This window comes from Bubalus bubalis, chromosome 15, assembly GCF_019923935.1.
Source record: "Bubalus bubalis isolate 160015118507 breed Murrah chromosome 15, NDDB_SH_1, whole genome shotgun sequence".
In the NCBI taxonomy this organism is placed as follows: domain Eukaryota; kingdom Metazoa; phylum Chordata; class Mammalia; order Artiodactyla; family Bovidae; genus Bubalus; species Bubalus bubalis.
In genome coordinates, this window is record NC_059171.1 from 18,751,410 (window position 1) to 18,771,249 (window position 19,840).

Sequence of the window (19,840 nt, forward strand, 5' to 3'; positions counted from 1 at the left end):
AAGAATCTGCTGCCAATGCAGGAGATGCAGGTTTGAGCCTGGGGTCAGTAAGATCCCCTGGAGCAGAAAATCGTAACCCACTCCAGTATTCTTGCCTGGAGAATCCCATGGACAGAGGAGCTTGGTGTGCTAGTCTTTGGGGTTGCAAAGATTCAAACACAACTTAGTGACTAAGTATCAGCAGCAACAAGGCATTGTTAGAATCACCTGATACACATTATTTTCCCTTAGTACTTCCTACAACCCCAAAGAACAGGTCCCCAATCTCTTATTCAGATTCCACACAGGTCCCTGGTATGCTTCAGAATTCAAAATGGTTCATATTTGGGAGAGACAAATCAGTGCATATACTGGATTATTGATAACAGCCCCATAATATCCATCCGTTATCAAACACACTGATGTTCCTGCAGCAAACTTCCAGATAATCATGTTTAATGGGATAAATGAAAACTAAGTCTTACATTATTAGTTCAGATCAGGTTTTGCCATCAAATGAATTTTGTACAAGTTTACAAAAAAATCTGTGGTTTTGGAGCCCTTTGGATTTCAGAATTGCTACAAAGGGATTGTGGATCTGGAATGTTATAATTCATACTATAAGAAAACGGAGTGTTTAGCTCTATGAAGAACCTATCCAAGGTCACACTGAGAGTGACAGGGCCAGCGTTTGGACTCAGTCTGCTTCTGCTCAGCCCACTGCATGTGATCACCTCAGCTTGACAGCAAACCTTCATGTGGCAGGAAATAAAGTACTCAAACCTGCCCTACTTGAGAAACTAGGCATGGGTGACATTCACATTCCTTTTTAATGGGAGTGATGAATACATGTTCTTGTAAATCGGTAGGCCGGAGCGCATAGGGGAACACCTCCTCAAAGAGACGAGTGAAACCAAACTCCACGCGTGTTTGGGGAGGGGAGGAGAAGGGTGAGTGGCTTTCTCATTCTTGCTAAGGAAATATGCTGTGCTTTCTCTTTTTCCAGCTTTGTGTGTGTTCTTCTTAGGCTCCCCTTCTGCTCTGGTGAATGGGCTCCCTGACCTCGGCTTTCTGTTCTCATGGGCTCCAGGAGCGCTTGGCATTTCCGCTGCTGCTTCCCCTGCCGCTCGCTCATTCGGGCCTCTTCCTCTTTCCTGAGGTCGGGTCTCTCTTGACCACGTTATTGGCTCCACTGGGCAAGAGCCTCCCCAATCCTCTCATCTGCTGGTGCGAACCCAGGCACACAGCCACCTGCTAACTGAACAGCAGAGAAATAGTGTAATTTCCCAGGTAGTGGTAGAGTCCACTTGCCAATGCAGGAGGTGCAAGAGATGAGGGTTTGATACCTGGGTTGGAAAGATTGCCTGGAGGAGGACATGGCGACCCATTCCAGTATACTTGCCTGGAAAATTCCATGGATAGGGGAGCCTGGCAGGCTACAGTCCATGGGGTCACAGAGAGTTGGACACGACTGAACAACCGAGCACACACAGAGAATCATTTCACATAAACACCCTCAGTCTCATTCTAGAACTGAAGGTTTGACATTCTTACTGTTTGAGGGGACTGTAGAGGACAAGAAGTGAGGTGCCTCGGTGTGTGTTACTGCTGCTTTGCCAAGGCTCCCGCCTCCTCCAAGTCACCAAGAATGCGAATACTTAGCCAGCTGCTTAGCAAGACGTCAGCTTCCAGGGAGCAGAGGAGAAATGCAGAGACACACTGGCTTCTTGGCACTTGAATCTCTGCATTTTGGATTAACTTGGCCTTAACTAAATTATCATCATGGGCCATCCCCTCTGGATAATGAGGAGAGGTTGTGGTGAATTTACACGCACCTGGTTAACTTCATCTTTATATTTTTTCGAAAAAGCATATTGTCCTTCTTTGGAGATGTTTGAAGCATGTCCAAATTTTGGTGGGGCACAGCAATTGCTAGTATTTATTCAGGTTACTTTGCAGAAGGGAAAGGCTACCCATTCCAGTATTCTGGCCTGTAGAATTCCATGGATGGTACAGTCCATGCTGTTGCAAAGTGTCAGACATGACTGAACAACTTTCACATTCAGCTTGTTTGGTGGAGTCTGACATGGGCAGTATGCAGGTCAGGAGGCAACAGTTAGAACTGGACATGGAATAGACTGGTTCCAAATAGGGTAAGGAGTACGTCAAGGCTGTATATTGTCACCCTGCTTATTTAACTTACATGCAGAGTACATCATGAGAAACGCCGGGCTGGATGAAGCACGAGCTAGAATCAAGATTGCTGAGAGAAATATCAATAACCTCAGATATGTAGATGACACCACGCTTATGGCAGAAAGCCAAGAAGAACTAAAGAGCCTCCTGATGAAAGTGAAAGAAAGTAAAAAAGCCGGCTTAAAACTCAGCATTCAAAAAACGAAGATCGTGGCATCCAATCTCATCATTTCATGGCAAATAGATGGGGAAACAATGGAAATAGTGACAGACTATTTTTGCGGGCTCCAAAATCACTGCAGATGGTAACTACAGCCATGAAATTAAAAGACGCTTGCTCCCTGGAAGAAAAGCTATGACCAACCTAGACAGCACATTAAAAAGCAGAGACATTACTTTGCCAACAAAGGTCCATCTAAGGTCCACCTAGTCAAGGCTGTGGTTTTTCCAGTGGTCATGTATGGATGTGAGAGTTGGACTATAAAGAAAGCTGAGCATCGAAGAATTGATGCTTTTGAAATGTGGTGTTAGAGAAGACTTTTTGAGAGTCCCTTGGACTGCAAGGAGATCCAACCAGTGCATCCTAAAGGAAATCAGTCCTGAATATTCATTGGAAGGACTGATGCTGAAGTTGAAACTCCAATACTTTGGCCACCTGATGTGAAGAACTGACTCATTTGAAAAGACCCTGATGCTGGGAAAGATTGAAGGTGGGAGGAGAAGGGGATGGCAGAGGATGAGAAGGTTGGATGGCATCACCAACTCAATGGACAAGAGTTTGAGTAAACTCCAGGAGTTGGTGATGGACAGGGAGGCCTGACGTGCTGCAGTCCATGGGGTCACAAGGAGTTGGACACGACTGAGTGACTAAACTAAACTGAACTGACATGGGCAAAGGAAAACTAAATTAAAAATGGATCAGCCCTGTTTAAAAAATTTTATTATTCCACAGGGATCTCTCTTCTTGTGACATCCTGTTTTACCCTTGATGATATTATGAAAGATACTCTTTTGTTCTTCAACTTATGAGAAAACAAACCGTGGAAAGTAACAGGAATACCACTGATTTTCATTAAGGGCTGATGAATACTTGAGTCAAATCTATTAATTACAGAGATCAAAGGAGAATCATACATTTTCACTCTAAGTTCTTTTTTTTTTTTTCCTCAGAAGAATAGAACCCAGTGAAACCAAGTATTTCCTAACCCAGTAAAGAAATCTGTGACAATCTGTCCTACGAGCTAATTTACTTAGAGTTTTTGTGTTTAAATTACACATGGTCTGGTGGGGCTTGTCCTCCCTAGACTTTTTTTTTTTTTTTTTTTTTTAACCAATTCAAGCCAGTGAAGTCAATACCAGCAAATATTTTCATGGGCACAGTTTCTTCTGACCATGAAGCTCATTTCTTTGTTTACCTTCTGTGGTCACTACACATTCCCAGATTCACTGGTTCCCATCAAAGCCTCTCTTCTCCCACCTTTGATTCCAGTTCATGTTTTCTGTCCTCAACATGGCAAACTTTTGGTGACTCATGGTTTTATATTCAGCTTCCTTGTTTTCTTACTCGGTACACCATCCCTCTGTGATAATCCAATGCTAAGACTTGATTGGTCACCTAGGAGTTAGAGAATCCAATGTATATCCACCCCTGTTAAGCTCTAGAGCTCAGAACTCGACAGCCTCCTCTTGGATTCTGTTAGGATGTTCCACAAGCATCTCAAACTCAATATGCCCCAAAGTGTACTTGTCATTCACAGCTGCCCTTCTCTCCATCACTGCCAACACCCTCCTCCTCCTCAAACCTGTTCTTCTTCTTAGACTTCAAGGTCAACGGAAGGTCTCATCATTTTTCCATCTCCTAAACCAGAGTCATCTTCAGGTCATCCTTCATGACTTTGTCATCCTTCATATTCAACCAACTCTTCTTCCCAGCCATGCTCTTCAGTCCCTCTACTTCCCAACTAGCTTTCGGAGCCAATCCCTTCTCCATCCCACTGACATTGTCTTGGTGTAGACCCTCCTCCCTTACTGTACTCCACTAATTCCTACAGCCCTGGGTTAGCCTCACTCCCATCCATCCTAACCCTCACCTCAAAGTAACCTTCACACATGCTTTCCACTGGAGCTAATTTTCTCAAACACAAATCTGTCTTTTTCTTTTTCACTTCCTTAAAGCTCTTCAAGTATCCCTCTTCATTTACAAAATACAGTCTTATCTCCTTAGCACCATATTCCAGGCCTCCCATATTCTGGCCCCATCTTCTCCCTCTTCTCTTGCCATATCTTGCCTTGTATGTTTAGATAATCTGACACTTCTCACTGATCCTTGAACATAGCAAGTGGCTTTAAATCTTCGGGTCTCCGGGAACTTCCCTGGCAGTCCAGTGGTTAAGACTCCACACTTTCAATGCAGGGGCTGCAGGTTCAATCCCTTGTTGGGGAACTAAGATCCCACATGCCATGTGACAAGGCAATAAAATAAATAAAAATAATATAAATAGAAACAAATGCTTATTAAAAACAACAACAACAACAACAACTCTTTGGGTCTCAGTACATGAGATTCACTCTCCCAGAATTCTCTTTCCCCTCCTCCACTAGAAGACACCTACAAGGTCATTCAATAAATACCAACAGGGGTCTGTTATGTACCTTAAGACTGTCCCAGACAGTGTAGACAAAAATGTGAAGGCATGGTTCTTTTTCTAACCATCCAGTTGAAATATCACTTCTTGAAACTTCCTTTAAATATCCCCTCAGCAGCCCCACCACCTGTGCATAGTAGATCACTTCTTCTTTCTGCTTTGTGTATACGTTTTTCCACAGCGTGTATGTGATATCATTTTTGTTTGTCTGCCTGGGCTCAGAACCAACGCCCATAGCTTCAGAGAGAGGAAGCGAGTAGTTTAAAGACTATGTAGGCACTGACATCTGTGCAGTAGGCAGAATTCTAAAATGGTCTCTCAAGATTCCTGATCCTTGACAAATTCTATGATGCTGATGAATCTTAGATAATCTTTTGGAAACACAAAGTTGCAAAAATATTAGTATTCTTAGAGAGTTCTCCAAAAGAGTTGTTTGTTAGTAAGATATTCTCCTCTCCTGATCACTCTCATGAGCTAGTCACTGTCTCTCACCATAATGAAGTGTTAATATACAGATGTCTGTGTTTAGGGTTGATAGTATTAGTCCAGATCATAGTTACGGCATGAGGATTCTCTAGTTGTGATGCACAGGCTTAGTTGCTCTGCAGCATGCGGAATCCTAGTTCCTCAACCAGGGATGAAACTCGTGTCCCCTCCACTGCAAGGTGGATTCTTAACCACTGGACCACAAGGGAACTCTCTGCAAAATATTTTTTGACTGAATGATACAGATAAATTGGAAATTCTTGCTTTAGTTATTTAATCAACCATATTCGAATTTCTCGTAATAGGAGAGATATTATGACCTATAAGTAAAAATAAAGAAAGTACATACATGTAACATGATGAGATTTTGTTTTATTTATGTTTTGCTCTGAAACTGTATGGGAGGCTCAGTTACTAATAGTTGGCAGAGGGAGATTAAAAAGAATCCTGCTGTAACTGTTGCTGCTATAGTTTGTACTTACATAATGTATTTAATTATAAATATGATCATCAATCGGAGAAGGCAATGGCAACCCACTCCAGTACTCTTGCCTGGAAAATCCCATGGGGGGGAAGAGCCTGGTAGGCTGCAGTCCATGGGGTCACTAAGAGTCAGACATGACTGAGCGACTTCACTTTCACTTTTCACTTTCATGCATTGGAGAAAGAAATGGCAACCCACTCCAGTGTTCTTGCCTGGAGAATCCCAGGGACGGGGGAGCCTGGTGGGCTGCTGTTTATGGGGTCGCACAGAGTCAGACACGACTGACGCGACTTAGCAGCAGCAGCAGCATGATCATCAATATTGGCTTGTCACTGGGACATTTGGCAATTGTCTTTAGACAAAGGTTCCAGAGGGATCTTTGGTTATTATCCAGGGATCTAATAGAATGTTAATTCTCCGAGCTACGTTTCAACCTCAAGAGATGTCCTTGGCTGATCTTGCCTTTTAACAAGAGAAAATAGGAGAAAACTTTCTTTCAGGAACAAACCTCTGGTGGAAAGTGATAAGGAATTCCATATGATACACAGCACTAGCCTATTCTGAGTCATAAGTCTTACATCAAACTTTTTTCTTCAAGTTTTATTGAGATATAATTGACCGATAGCTCTGTATAACTTTAAGGCATTTAGCATAATGATTTGGCTTATGCATCATGACATGATTACCACAGTAAGTTTAGTGAACATTCATCATCTCATATAGATACAAAATTAAAGAAATAAAAAATATATATAGTTTTCCTTGTGATGAGGACTCAGGATTTACTTGCAACAATTTTTATATTAAATACATAGCAGCATTAATTATATTTATCATGTTACATTGGTATTTATTTATCTTATAATGGGAAGTCTGTGACTGTCTTCATCCAGTTCTCTTACCCAAACCTCCTGCCCCCAATAACCATAAATATGATCTCTTTTTCTGTAAGTTTGTTCCTTTGTTTTTGAACTATAATGGATGTATAATATTACGTTACTTCTTGGGACACAACATAGTGATTTGATATTTCTATGCACTTTAAAATAATCACCATGATAAATCTAGGTATGATATGTTTCCAAAGATACCACATATTATCGACTATGTTCCCACATTGTACATTTCATATCCATGATTCACTTATTTTGCAACGGGAAGTCTGTAGTTCTTAGTTTCCCTCATTTAATTCTCTCCTCCCCCTTCTCCTTTCCTCTCTGGCAACCACTTGTTTGTTCTCTGCATCTGTAACTCTGTATTGTTATGTTGGTTCATTTGCTTTATTTTTGAGATTTCACATATAAGTGAAACCATACAGGATTTGTCTTTCTTTGATTTCTTTTACTTAGAATAACTCCCTCTAGGTCTATCCATGTTGTTACAAGTGACAAGACATAATTCTTTTTTATGGCTGAGTAGTATTTAATTTTATGTGTATGTATCTGTGTATGTGTATATATATGTGTGTGTGTGTGTGTATGTGTATATATATATATATATATATATATATATATATATATCATATCTTCTCTATCCATTCATCTCTGGATAGGCACTTAGATTGCTTCTACATCTTGGCTATTATAAATAATGCTGTTATAAACCTAAGGGTGCATGTATTTTTTCTAAATAGAGATTTCATTTTCTTCAGATAAATATCCAGGAGTGGACTGCTGGATTATGTGATACTTTCTTTTTAAATTTTTTTGAGGACTTTCTATTCTCTTTTCCATAATGGCTGTACCAATTTATATTCCCATCTACAGTGTACAAGGGTTCTGTTTTCTCCATATCCTCACCAACAGATGCTATTTTTTTGTCTTTTTGATAATATCCATTTGACAGATTTGAAATATCTCATTGTGCTTTTGATTTGCACTTCTCTAACGATTAGTAATGTTGAGCATCTTTTAATGTGCCTGCTGGCCATCTGTATGTCCTCTTTGGAAAAATGTCTATTCAGATCTTTTGCTCATTTTTAATCACACTGTATAGCTTTTTTTTTTTTTGAAGTTGAGTTGTATGAGTTCTTTGTATATTTTGAACATTAGTCCTGTCAGATATATCATTTGCAAATATCTTATCCCATTTAGTAGATGGTGTTTTTGTTTTGTTGAGCGTTTCCTCCACCATGTGAAATTTTTAGTTCGATGTAGTCCTGTTTGTTTACTTTTCTTTCCCTTGCCTAAGGAGACATATACAAAAAATATTACTAAGACTGATGTCAAAGAGTGTAATGCTTATGTTTTCTTCCAAGTCTAATGGTTTCAAGTCTTATATTTAAGTTTTTAACTCATTTTGATTTTGGTATAAGAGAATAGTCTAGCTTGATTCCTTTGCACATAGCTGTCCAATTTTCCCAACACCATTTATTAAAGAGGCTGTCTTTTTCCATTTATATATTCTTGCCTACTCTGTGGTATGTTAACTGCCCACAAAAAAGTGAGTTTACTTCTGGTCTCTCTATTCTGTTCCATTGATCTGTGTGTCTGCTTTTGGGCCAGTATCACATTGCTTTTATTACTGTAGCTTTGCAGTATAGTTTGAAGTCAGGGTAGGTGTTTCCACCAGTTTTATTCTTTCTTAAGATTGTTTTGGCTATTTCGAGTCTTTTGTGTTTCCATACAATTATTAGAATTACTTTTTCTAGTTCTGTGAAAATGGAGAAGGCAATGGCAACCCACTCTGGTACTCTTGCCTGGAAAATCCCATGGATGGAGGAGTCTTGTGGGCTGCAGTCCATGGGGTCGCTAAGAGTCGGACACGACTGAGTGACTTCACTTTTTTCACTTTCATGCATTGGAGAAGGAAATGGCAACCCACTCCAGTGTTCTTGCCTGGAGAATCCCAGGGACGGGGGAGCCTGATGGGCTGCCATCTCTGGGGTCGCACAGAGTCGGACACAACCGAAGCGACTTAGCAGCAGCAGCAGCAGCAGTTCTGTGAAAAATGTCATTGGTATTTTGATGGACTGCACTGAATCTTCAGATTGCTCTGAATAGTATGGTCACTAGAATAAAATTAATTCTTCCAATCCATGATATATCTCCCACCTGTTTGCGTCATCTTCAATTTTTCTTATCAGTGTCTTACAGTTTTTTGAAAACACTCTTTTACTTCATTCATTAGATTTATTCCTAAATGTTTCATTCTTTTTGATGCAATTTTAAATGAGATTGTTTTCTTAATTTCTTCATTGTTTACTTTTGTTTATTTATTTTATTCTTGGCTGTAATGGGTCTTCATTGCGGTGCTGGCTTTTCTCTAGTGGCAAGCGAGGGCTACTTTCTTGTTGCAGCGTGTGGGTTTCTCACTGTGGCGGCTTCTCTTGTTGCAGAGCACGGGCTCCTGGTCATGGAGGCATCAGCAGTTGTGGCACGCGGGCTCAGTAGTTGTGGTTCCCAGGCTCAAGAGCTCAGGCTCAACAGCTGTGGTGCACGGGCATAGTTGCTCCACGGCATGTGGGGTCGTCCTGGATCAGGGGTCAGACTCGTCGTCTCCTTCATTGGCAGGCAGATTCTTTACCACTGAGCCACCAGCAAAGTCCCTTAATTTCTTGTTCTGATAGTTTGTTGTTAGTATATAGAAATGCAACATATTCTGTATATTAATTTTGTATCCTGAAACTCTCAAACTCATTGATGAGTTCTAGTAGGCTTTTGGTAACATCTTTAGGATTTTCTATGAATATATATAAATTAATATTAATATTATATATATATAATTATATATATAATATATTATATATATAATATTCACCCCAAAAAGATGTCCTTTTCATTATAGGGGACTGGAGTGCAAAAGTAGGAAGTCAAGAAACACCTGGAGTAACAGGCAAATTTGGCCTTGGAATACGGAATGAAGCAGGGCAAAGACTAATAGAGTTTTGCCAAGAAAATGCACTGGTCATAGAAAACACCCTCTTCCAATAACACAAGAGAAGACTCTATACATGGACATCACCAGACAGTCAACACCGAAATCAGACTGATTATATTCTTTGCAGCCAAAGATGGAGAAGCTCTATGCAGTCAACAAAAACAAGACCAGGAGCTGACTGTGGCTCAGATCATGAACTCCTTATTGCTAAATCCAGACTTAAACTGAAAAAAGTAGGGAAAACCACTAGACTATTCAGGTATGACATAAATCAAATCCCTTATGATTATACAGTGGAAGTGAGAAATAGATTTAAGGGCCTAGATCTGATAGATAGAGTGCCTGATGAACTATGGAATGAGGTTCGTGACATTGTACAGGAGACAGGGATCAAGACCATCCCCATGGAAAAGAAATGCAAAAAAGCAAAATGGCTGTCTGGGGAGGCCTTACAAATAGCTGTGAAAAGAAGAGAAGCAAAAAGCAAAGGAGAAAAGGAAAGATATAAGCATCTGAATGCAGAGTTCCAAAGAATAGCAAGAAGAGATAAGAAAGCCTTCCTCAGCGATCAATGCAAAGAAATAGAGGAAAACAACAGAATGGGAAAGACTAGAGATCTCTTCAAGAAAATTAGAGATACCAAGGGGACATTTCATGCAAAGATGGGCACAATAAAGGACAGAGATGGTATGGACCTAACAGAAGCAGAAGATATTAAGAAGAGGTGGCAAGAATACACAGAAGAACTATACAAAAAAGATCTTCATGACCCAGATAATCACAATGGTGTGATCACTGACCTAGAGCCAGACATCCTGGAATGTGAAGTCAAGTGGGCCTTAGAAAGCATCACTACGAACAAAGCTAGTGGAGGTGATGGAATTCCAGTTGAGCTATTCCAAATCCTGAAAGATGATGCTGTTAAAGTGCTGCCCTCAATATGCCAGCAAATTTGGAAAACTCAGCAGTGGCCACAGGACTGGAAAAAGTCAATTTTCATTCTAATCCCAAAGAAAGGCAATGCCAAAGAATCCTCAAACTACTGCACAATTGCACTCATCTCACATGCTAGTAAAGTAATGCTCAAAATTCTCCAAGCCAGGTTTCAGCAATATGTGAACCGTGAACTTCCTGATGTTCAAGCTGGTTTTAGAAAAGGCAGAGGAACCAGAGATCCAATTTCCAACATCCGCTGGATCATGGAAAAGGCAAGAGAGTTCCAGAAAAACATCTATTTCTGCTTTATTGACTATGCCAAAGCCTTTGACTGTGTGGATCACAATAAACTGTGGAAAATTCTGAAAGAGATGGAAATACCAGACCACCTGATCTGCCTCTTGAGAAATTTGTATGCAGGTCAGGAAGCAACAGGTAGAACTGGACATGGAACAACAGACTGGTTCCAAATAGGAAAAGGAGTATGTCAAGGCTGTATATTGTCACCCTGTTTATTTAACTTATATGCAGAGAACATCATGAGAAACGCTGGACTGGAAGAAACACAAGCTGGAATCAAGATTGCGGGGAGAAATATCAATAACCTCAGATATGCAGATGACACCACCCTTATGGCAGAAAGTGAAGAGGAACTAAAAAGCTTCTTGATGAAAGTGAAAGTGGAGAGTGAAAAAGTTGGCTTAAAGCTCAACATTCAGAAAACAAAGATCATGGCATCCGGTCCCATCACTTCATGGGAAATAGATGGGGAAACAGTGGAAACAGTGTCAGACTTTATTTTTGTGGGCTCCAAAATCACTGCAGATGGTGACTGCAGCCATGAAATTAAAAGACGCTTACTCCTTGGAAGGAAAGTTATGACCAACCTAGATAGCATATTCAAAAGCAGAGACATTACTTTGCCAACAAAGGTCCATCTAGTCAAGGCTATGGTTTTTCCTGTGGTCCTGTATGGATGTGAGAGTTGGACTGTGAAGAAAGCCAAGTGCCGAAGAATTGATGCTATTGAACTGAGGTGTTGGAGAAGACTCTTGAGAGTCCCTTGGACTGCAAGGAGATCCAACCAGTCCATTCTGAAGGAGATCAGGCCTGGGATTTCTTTGGAAGGAATGATGCTGAAGCTGAAACTCCAGTACTTTGGCCACCTCATGCGAAGAGTTGACTCATTGGAAAAGACTCTGATGCTGGGAGGGATTGGGGGCAAGAGAAGAAGGGGATGACAGAGGATGAGATGACTGGATGGCATCACTGACTGGATGGACGTGAGTCTGAGTGAACTCCGGGAGTTGGTGATGGACAGGGAGGCCTGGCGTGCTGCGATTCATGGGGTTGCAAAGAGTCGGTCACGACTGAGCAGCTGAACTGAACTGAACTGAATATTTTGATAAGGATTTTTGCGTCTATGTTCATCAGTGATATTGGTCAGTAATTTTCCTTTTTTGTGTTATCTTTGTCTAGTTTTGGTGTCAGGTGATGCTGGCCTTGTATTAATAGAATCAGTTTGGAAGAATTTCTTCCTCTGCTATTTTTTGGAATAATTTGAGAAGGATAGGTGTTGATTCTTCTCTGAATGTTTGCTGGATTCTACCTATGAAACCATCTGATTCTGGATTTTTTTGTTTTGGGAATTTTTCTTTTTTATAACTAAATTTCATTACTAGTAATTGCTCTGTTTTTTTTTTATTTCTTCTTGATTTAGTCCTAGAGGGTTATATATTTCTAGGCATTTCTTCTAGGTTGTCCATTTTATTGGCATACAATCATTCATAGGGGTATCATGACATCCTTTGAATTTCTGTTGTGTTGGCTGTGAAGTTTGCATTTCTGACTTTATCTTTTTTCCTTGATAAAAAGAAAACCTTCTGGTAAAGGTTTGTCCATTTTGTTTACCCATTCAAAGAATCAGCTTAGCTTCATTGGTCTTTTTTTTTTTTTTGGTCTCTATCTCATTTATTCCTGCTCTGATCTTTATGATTTCTTTTCTTCTACAGATTTTGGTTGTTTATTCTTTCTCTGGTTCCTCTAAGTGTAGGTTAGGTTTTTTATTTGAGATTCTTCTTGTTTCCTGAGGTAGCTTGTATCACTGTAAACTTCACTCTTAGAACTGCTTTTGCTGTGTCCCTAGAGTTTGGATCATTGCATTTTCATTTTCACTGGTCTCTAGGTATTTTGTTTGTTTGTTTGATTTCTTCAGTGTTCCATTGGTTATTTAGTAGCATACTGTGCCATGTGTTCGTGTTCTGCAGTTTTTCCCCTCTGTGGTTGAATTCTAGTCTCAAAGCATTGTGGTCAAAAAAGTTGTTTAATATGACTTCAGTTTCTTAAATTTACTGAGAATTGTTCTGTGGCCAAGCATGTGATCTATCCTAAAGCATTTGCCATGTACATTTGAGAACAATGTGTATTCTGCTGCTTTGGGATAGAATGTTTTATATTTATGAAGCTATTCTGGCTTTCTTTTCACTTCCATTTACATGGAATGCCTTTGTCCATCCCCTCACTTTCTACCTGTGTGTCTTTAGATTTAAAGTGAGTCTTTTGTGGGTAGTTTATATGTGGGTCTTTCTTTTGTATCTATTCAGCCACTCTAGGTTTCTTACTGGAATATTTAGCCCATTTACTTTAAGAGTTAACTACTGATGGGAAATGTACTTATTGCTATTTTGGTAATTGATTTGAGGTTGTTTTTGTAGTGCTTTCTTGTTCCTATCTTCTTTTGCTCTCTTCTCTCATGATTTGATGACAATCTTTATGTTACATTTGGATTCTTCACTCTTTTTCCTGTGTGTATCTATTACAGAATTTTGGTTTGTGATTAGCATGAAGTCTATATATAGCTATATATATACATACATATATATATAATGTATATAATGTATGTATATAATTATAAATTGCTGATCTCTTAATGTTTAATGTATTTTAACAACCTTGAATTTTTACTCTTCCCCTCCCCTTTTACTGTTCTTAACATCATATTTTACATCTTTTTGTTTTGTATCTCTTTTAACTACTTATTGTGGATATAGATGACTTTACTACTTTAGTCTTTTAAACTTCCTACTAGGTTTATACCTGGTTGATTTACCTTCTTTACTGTATATTTGCCTTTACCAGCAAGATTTTTCCTTTCATAATTTTTATATTTCTCATTTCTTTTCTGCTCAGAGCAGTTCCTTTAACATTTCTTATATAGCTGGTTTGGTGGTGCTGAACTCTCTTAGATTTTCCTTTTCTGTAAAGCTCTCTCCATCATTTCTGAATGAAAGCCTTGCTGGGTAGAGTATTCTTGCTTGTAGTTTTTTCCCTTTTATCACTTTAAACATATTGGGCCACTCCCTTCTGGCCTGCAGAGTTTCTACTGAAAAAATCAGCTGATAGCTTTATGGACATTCCCTTGTACATAACTTGTTGCTTTTTCCTTTGCTGCTTTTAAGATTCTCTCTTTATATTCAATTTTTGTTATTTTTATTACAATGTGTTTTGGTGTGGCCCTCTTTGGATTGATTCTGTTTGGATTTCCAAAGTCTCCTGTGTTGCAGGCAGATTCTTTACTACTGAGCCACCTGTTTGGGATTTTCTATGCTTCTTGGACCTGGATGTCTGTTCCCTTTCCTAAGTTAAGAAACTTTTCAGTTATTACGTCTTCAAATGTGTTCTCTGCCCCTTTCTCTCGCTCTTCTCCTTCTGAGACTCCTATGGTATGAATGGCAGTACACTTGATGTTGTGGGCCCTGGGGTCCCTGGAGGCAGGGCCTAGGGTCTGGGAGCTGGTGTTGGTCTTCTGTTGAGTGGGGCCAAGTCCTGGGTCCTCTGGTGGATGGCACTGTGTCCCAGGGCAGCTGGTTTGCTGGTGAGTGGGGCTGTATCCCCACCTGGCTAGCTGCTTGACCTGAAGTGTTCCAGTACTGGTGTTGACAACGTGGTGGGTGGGGCCATGACCTAGCGCTAAGTTAGAGAGGGGATTCCAAAATAGTGTTTGGTAGCTCCAGAGTCCTCTTGGTAGAATAAGTTTCTCCAAGTGACTGCTGCCCATGTCTGTGTCCCCAGGGTGAGCTCCAATTGCCTCTGTTTCTCTGGGAAGCTCTCCAAGATCAGAAGGTGTGTCTGATCCAAGATTCTTTCAACTTAGAGCTTCTTCTCTGAGTATCAGAGTGTGTGAGATTTTGTGTGTGCTCTTTAAGAGTAGAGTTTCTATTTCTCACAGTTCTCTGGCTCTTCTGAAAGTAAGCCCCACTGGTCTTCAAGGCCAAACATTCTGGGGGTTTGTCTTCCTGGTATAGAGCCACAAGGCTGGGGAGCCTGCTGTGGGGCTTGTACCCTTTGATCCTTAGGAGAACCTGTGCAATTTTAATTATCCTCCCATTTGTGGACCACCTACCTGGGGATATGGGTCTTGATTATACCATGTCTCCAGACCTACTATTTATCTTGTTGTGGTTTCTTCTTTATATCTTTAGTTGTAGGAAATCTCTTCCACTAGGCTTCGGGTCTTTGTTCTCAATAATTTTGCTGTAAATACTTGATTTTGATGTGACTGTGGGAGGAGGTGAGCTCAGGGTCTTCATACTCCACCATCTTGGCCACTCTGTCTAAGTTAAGCTTTTCAGTTCAGAGCAGAACACTGTTCCCCAAGCAGTCTCTGATAACCATACTCTTTGAGCAATAGTTTGTGAAGAATGAGGTGCAGGAAGACTGACTAGTTAACTTGTGTGTGTGTGTGCTGTGTTGTGTTGTGTAGTTTCTGTGCTTCTGGGTGGATAGGAATGTAGATTAAGGGGTTAAACAATCCTACTCACCCACACCTGCTCCCAGAAGACACTGGCTGTCCCAGGGTGGAGTAGCAATAACAGAGGGTCTTGGCATGATTATTAGTGTCCTGAGGGAGAGAAAAGCCCCATGTCACTTACAATGGTTCAGCCTTACCTTCTACAGGAGGAGAGAAACTAGTAGGCTTGTGCAGGGAGTAGAGAGAGGTGTCAGTGATCATCAAGGGAGAGAAAAGAGAGGCTAAATTTTCTAGGTTTCTAAAGATGTAAGGACCTCAGATCGGAGAAGGCAATGGCGCCCCACTCCAGTATTCTTGCCTGGAAAATCCTATGGATGGAGGAGCCTGGTAGGCTGCAGTCCATGAGGTCGCTAAGAGTTGGACAGACTGAGTGACTTCACTTTCACTTTTCACTTTCATGCATTGGAGAAGGAAATGGCAACCCACTCCAGTGTTCTTGCCTGGAGAATCCCAGGGACGGGGGAGCCTGGTGGGCTGCCGTCTATGGGGTTGCAGAGTCGGACATGACTGAAGTGACTTAGCAGTAGCAGCAGCAAGGACCTCAGATAGGCCTCGAACCCCACTCCTCCACAGGGACGACCACAGCCAGAAGCTATAGCTTCTCAGAAGCTATAGCTCCTTCACTGCCTACTCTTTCAGATGCTGGGGTCAGAAACCAGACACGGGCAAAATACCAGGTCCTGGGAAATCCTTGCTTCGTGAAAGGTGTTCCCGTCCCCTTATGAAGAGATGCAGGGTGGAGTAGAAATAGCCTCTGTCCTGGGCTCTGGGAACTGAGTCACTTGTAGAGTGCATCCCAGTTACAAAGAACCTTCCTCTGCCCAGTCTCACTGAGTTATCATAATAGCCCCAAGAGATAGAAATCGTTATTCTTAATCTGATTATTATGCAATAGAGAAGGAAACAGAGTCTTGGTGAAGTTAATGATCTTTCCCAGGATGACACGGCCAGCCTGGCTCCAGGTCTCTGTAGCTGGACCTTCTTTTAATCCTGTGCTCCATCCATCTGATGCCCAAGGGTCGGAAAGAGACCCTCTGTCTGATTCTCTAGCTTAGCTGATTCTGTGAGGTCATGAACTGCAGTCTAGGGGAAGCTTTAAACATCTTCAGTTCTGCACCCTTAGAGAAGGCATCTGGGGGAGGTAAGGGCCTATCCCGTGCAAGGGATGTGAGGCACTTAGTGGGAGCATCAGCAACGGTGCCTGCCCACAGAGGTGGGTGTGTGGAGGAAGCCCCTCCCCTACTCCTCTCAGGAAGGACAGTCCAGGTGTAGAGCATGAACTGTACAGGTCTAGCCCAAGCCCCACCTCTACAGTTGTTAGTTATTTGATCTTGCACAAAGTTATTTTTTTCTAAGTCTCTGGTTCCTCAACAATAAAAACAGAGAAAAAAATTGCCCCTCCCTTGTGCTGTTATGAAGATTACATGAAATAAAGAATGCAAAGTACTTAGCACAGTGCCAGGCCCACTGAAAGAATGCTTTAATGACATACAACACACTGGATGGAATGCTCATTCATTCATTCATTCATTTGGCAAGAATTTATTAAATGCCCAGTCTATGTCTGGCTTCCCTGGTGGTGCTAGTGGTAAAGAAGCTGTTTGCAACGCAGGAGACATAAGGGACACAGGTTCAATCCCTGGGTTGGGAAGACCCCCTGGAGGAGGAAATGGCAACCCACTCCAGTATTCCTGCCTAGAGAATCCCATGGACAGAGGAGCCTGGTGAGCTATGGTCCATGGGGTCACAAAGAGCTGGACATGACTGAAACGACTTAGCACTATGTCTAAGGAGCAGTATGCTAAAAACTCAGTCCCTGGGACTTTACCAACACTCATCTCTGTAGAATCTAATCACACAAAAGTTCTTTTCTTCATAAATGTTACAGTATGAACTGCTTTTATAATCATGGGAAATGATTTTTGTTGCTTACTTCTGCCCTTTATTCCTCCTTTATTTCCTACATAAGAACATAGATGGAATCAGATGGGATCTGGAGTGAAGCAGACCATGTACTTGTCGTGAACATTTGAGCAAGTGCCTTTCTCCTGTAACTCTCAGTTTCTCATCTGCAAAATGGGGAGAGTCACATCTTCCACAGAGGACTATTAAAAGGAAAAAAGGAAATAGCGGATCAGGTAAAGCACCTGATTTAGGGCAGGTGCTCAATACGTATCAGCTGTCCTTCTACTTTTCAAAACATATGGACAGAACTTCTGCTTTCTGGTCTGGCATTGTAAGAAGTGTGAGAGTCACCACTCCATCCTAGCAACAAGTAAAAGACTGAACACACTGCAAAGTTAGCAACTCTTTTTTAGATCCATATGGAAGTGAGGTCACAGGACAAATCACTGTCCCCTAAACTGGCAAGAGTGACAGGCAAATACAGAGCATCACAACTTACCAAGGAAGAACCCTTCATGGGAACCAGCGCCACGTTAGGGAAACCTGAACTGTAACTGATGAATTACTGGAGGCTCAGTGCGGGCAAGTCAAAAATTCCAGAGGGATCCAGTCATCAGGACACCTGAAACTTCTGTGAGTTTTACTTCCTGGAGCTCTACTGGATTCTTACAGTGAACACTGGAGAAAAATTCCCCCATGCTTCTGGTAAGGGGAGGGGAAGAGGAACCATTTTGAAATACTTCTGAGCATTCTGTTCTTAACAAGATCCACTCTCAAGAGAAACTATTTAACCAGAGCCTCACATGCTGGAGCTTTATCAGATCCAAACTGACTTCAGCTGGCTGTAGCCTTCCACATAGGAGAAAGGAAGTCCCCAACTCCAGCTCCCTCCAGCCATCCTGCCCACCTAAAGAGAGGGGAGTGCTGAGAAGTACCTGTGAAGTTCACAGTTCAGAGCCATAGCCTCACTAAAAGACTGAGCTCTAATCTTAGGATTATAAAATGCTTCCCCTTGCCCTGCAATTCACCACATCACCAAAGGAACAGCAGTTCCTCTTAACCAATTCATTATATCTGGCTATCAAGAAAAAAATGTTTTTTAATTTAAAATTAAAAACACACTTTGAAGGGTCAGAGCAAGCAAGCATCAGAACCAGACTCAGTTATGGCAGAGATGTTAGAATTATCAGACTGGGAATTTGAAGCAACTTATAATTGATATGTTAAGGGCACTAATGGACAAAGTAGTCAGCATGCAAGAATAGATGGGCAAGGTAAGCAGAGAGGGGCTTCCCTAGTGGCTCAGCAGTAAGGCATCTGCCAGTAATGTACGAGCCACAAGAGACATAGGTTTAGTCCCTGGGTCTGGAAGATCCCCTGGAGAACATGGCAACCCATTCCAGTATTCCTGCCTGGAGAATCCCATGAACAGAAAAGCCTGGTGGGCTACAGTCCATAGGGGCACAAAGAATCAGACACAACTGAAATAACTTAGTATGCACATACACACACATGGAAGCAGAAAGATGGAATTCTAAGAAAGAATAAAGAAATGCTAGAGATCTAAAACACTATAACAGGAAACAAAACAGAAGCACAGGAGAAATTAAGAATGCTTTTGATGGACTTTTTAATAGACATGGCTGAGGAATTTGAAACAATGATGATTGAGAAGTTAATGTTAGACACCAAAACACAGATCCAAGAAGCTCAGACAACACCAAGCAGAATAACAGCAAAAAAAAAAAAACACAAAAAAAAACACCCTACATCTAAACTTATAATTTTCAAGCTAGAGAAAATAGAAGATTAAAAAAAAATCCTGAAAAAGGTCAGAGGGGAAAAATCTTACCGAAAGAGAGGAGCAAAGATAAGAATTATATCTGACTTCTCCTCAGAACCCAGGCAAGCAAGAAGAGAATGTAGTGAAACATTTAAAATGATGAGAGAAAAAAAACAACAGTTCTGTTTGTGAAATTAACCCTCAATAGTAAACGAGGAATAATTAGACAAACAAAAATTGATTGAGGGAATTTTTTTGCCAATGGATCTGCATTGCAAGAATGTTAAGTTCTTTAGAGAGAAGGAACATGATGTAGGTTAGAAACTTGGAGCTACATAAAAGAGGCACATAGAAGGAATAAGTGAAGGTAAAACCAAACCTTTCTTTTTATTTTTCATTCTTAATTGATATAATAGATAATAATTTTTTCATAATTGTATTAGCAACAATTATTTGAAAGTGAGTGAATGGATCAATAAACTGTGGTACATTCAGACAAGGGAATATGATTCAGTGCTAAAAAGAAATGAACTATCAAGACAAGAAAGACACAGAGGAACCATAAATGTGTATTACTAAGAATTAGCACCAAAGAATTGATGCTTTCAAACTGTAGTGCTGGAGAAGACTCTTGAGAGTCTCTTGGACAGCAAGGAGATCAAACCAGTCAATCCTAAAGGAAACCAACCCTGAATATTCATTGGACAGACTGATGCTGAAGCTTCATTACTTTGGCC

The 19,840-nt window shown here is 40.9% G+C and overlaps 1 long non-coding RNA gene across 1 annotated transcript; it reads right to left on the reverse strand.

Annotated features, from left to right (window-relative positions):
• Positions 1-295: 295 nt before the first annotated feature.
• Positions 296-18,740, reverse strand: LOC123329434. Its single transcript, XR_006544850.2, has 3 exons — positions 17,820-18,740; positions 15,426-15,505; positions 296-1,237 (listed from the first exon to the last, which is right to left on the reverse strand). It is a non-coding gene; the product is annotated as an uncharacterized LOC123329434 (long non-coding RNA).
• Between the last annotated feature and the right edge of the window lie 1,100 nt (positions 18,741-19,840).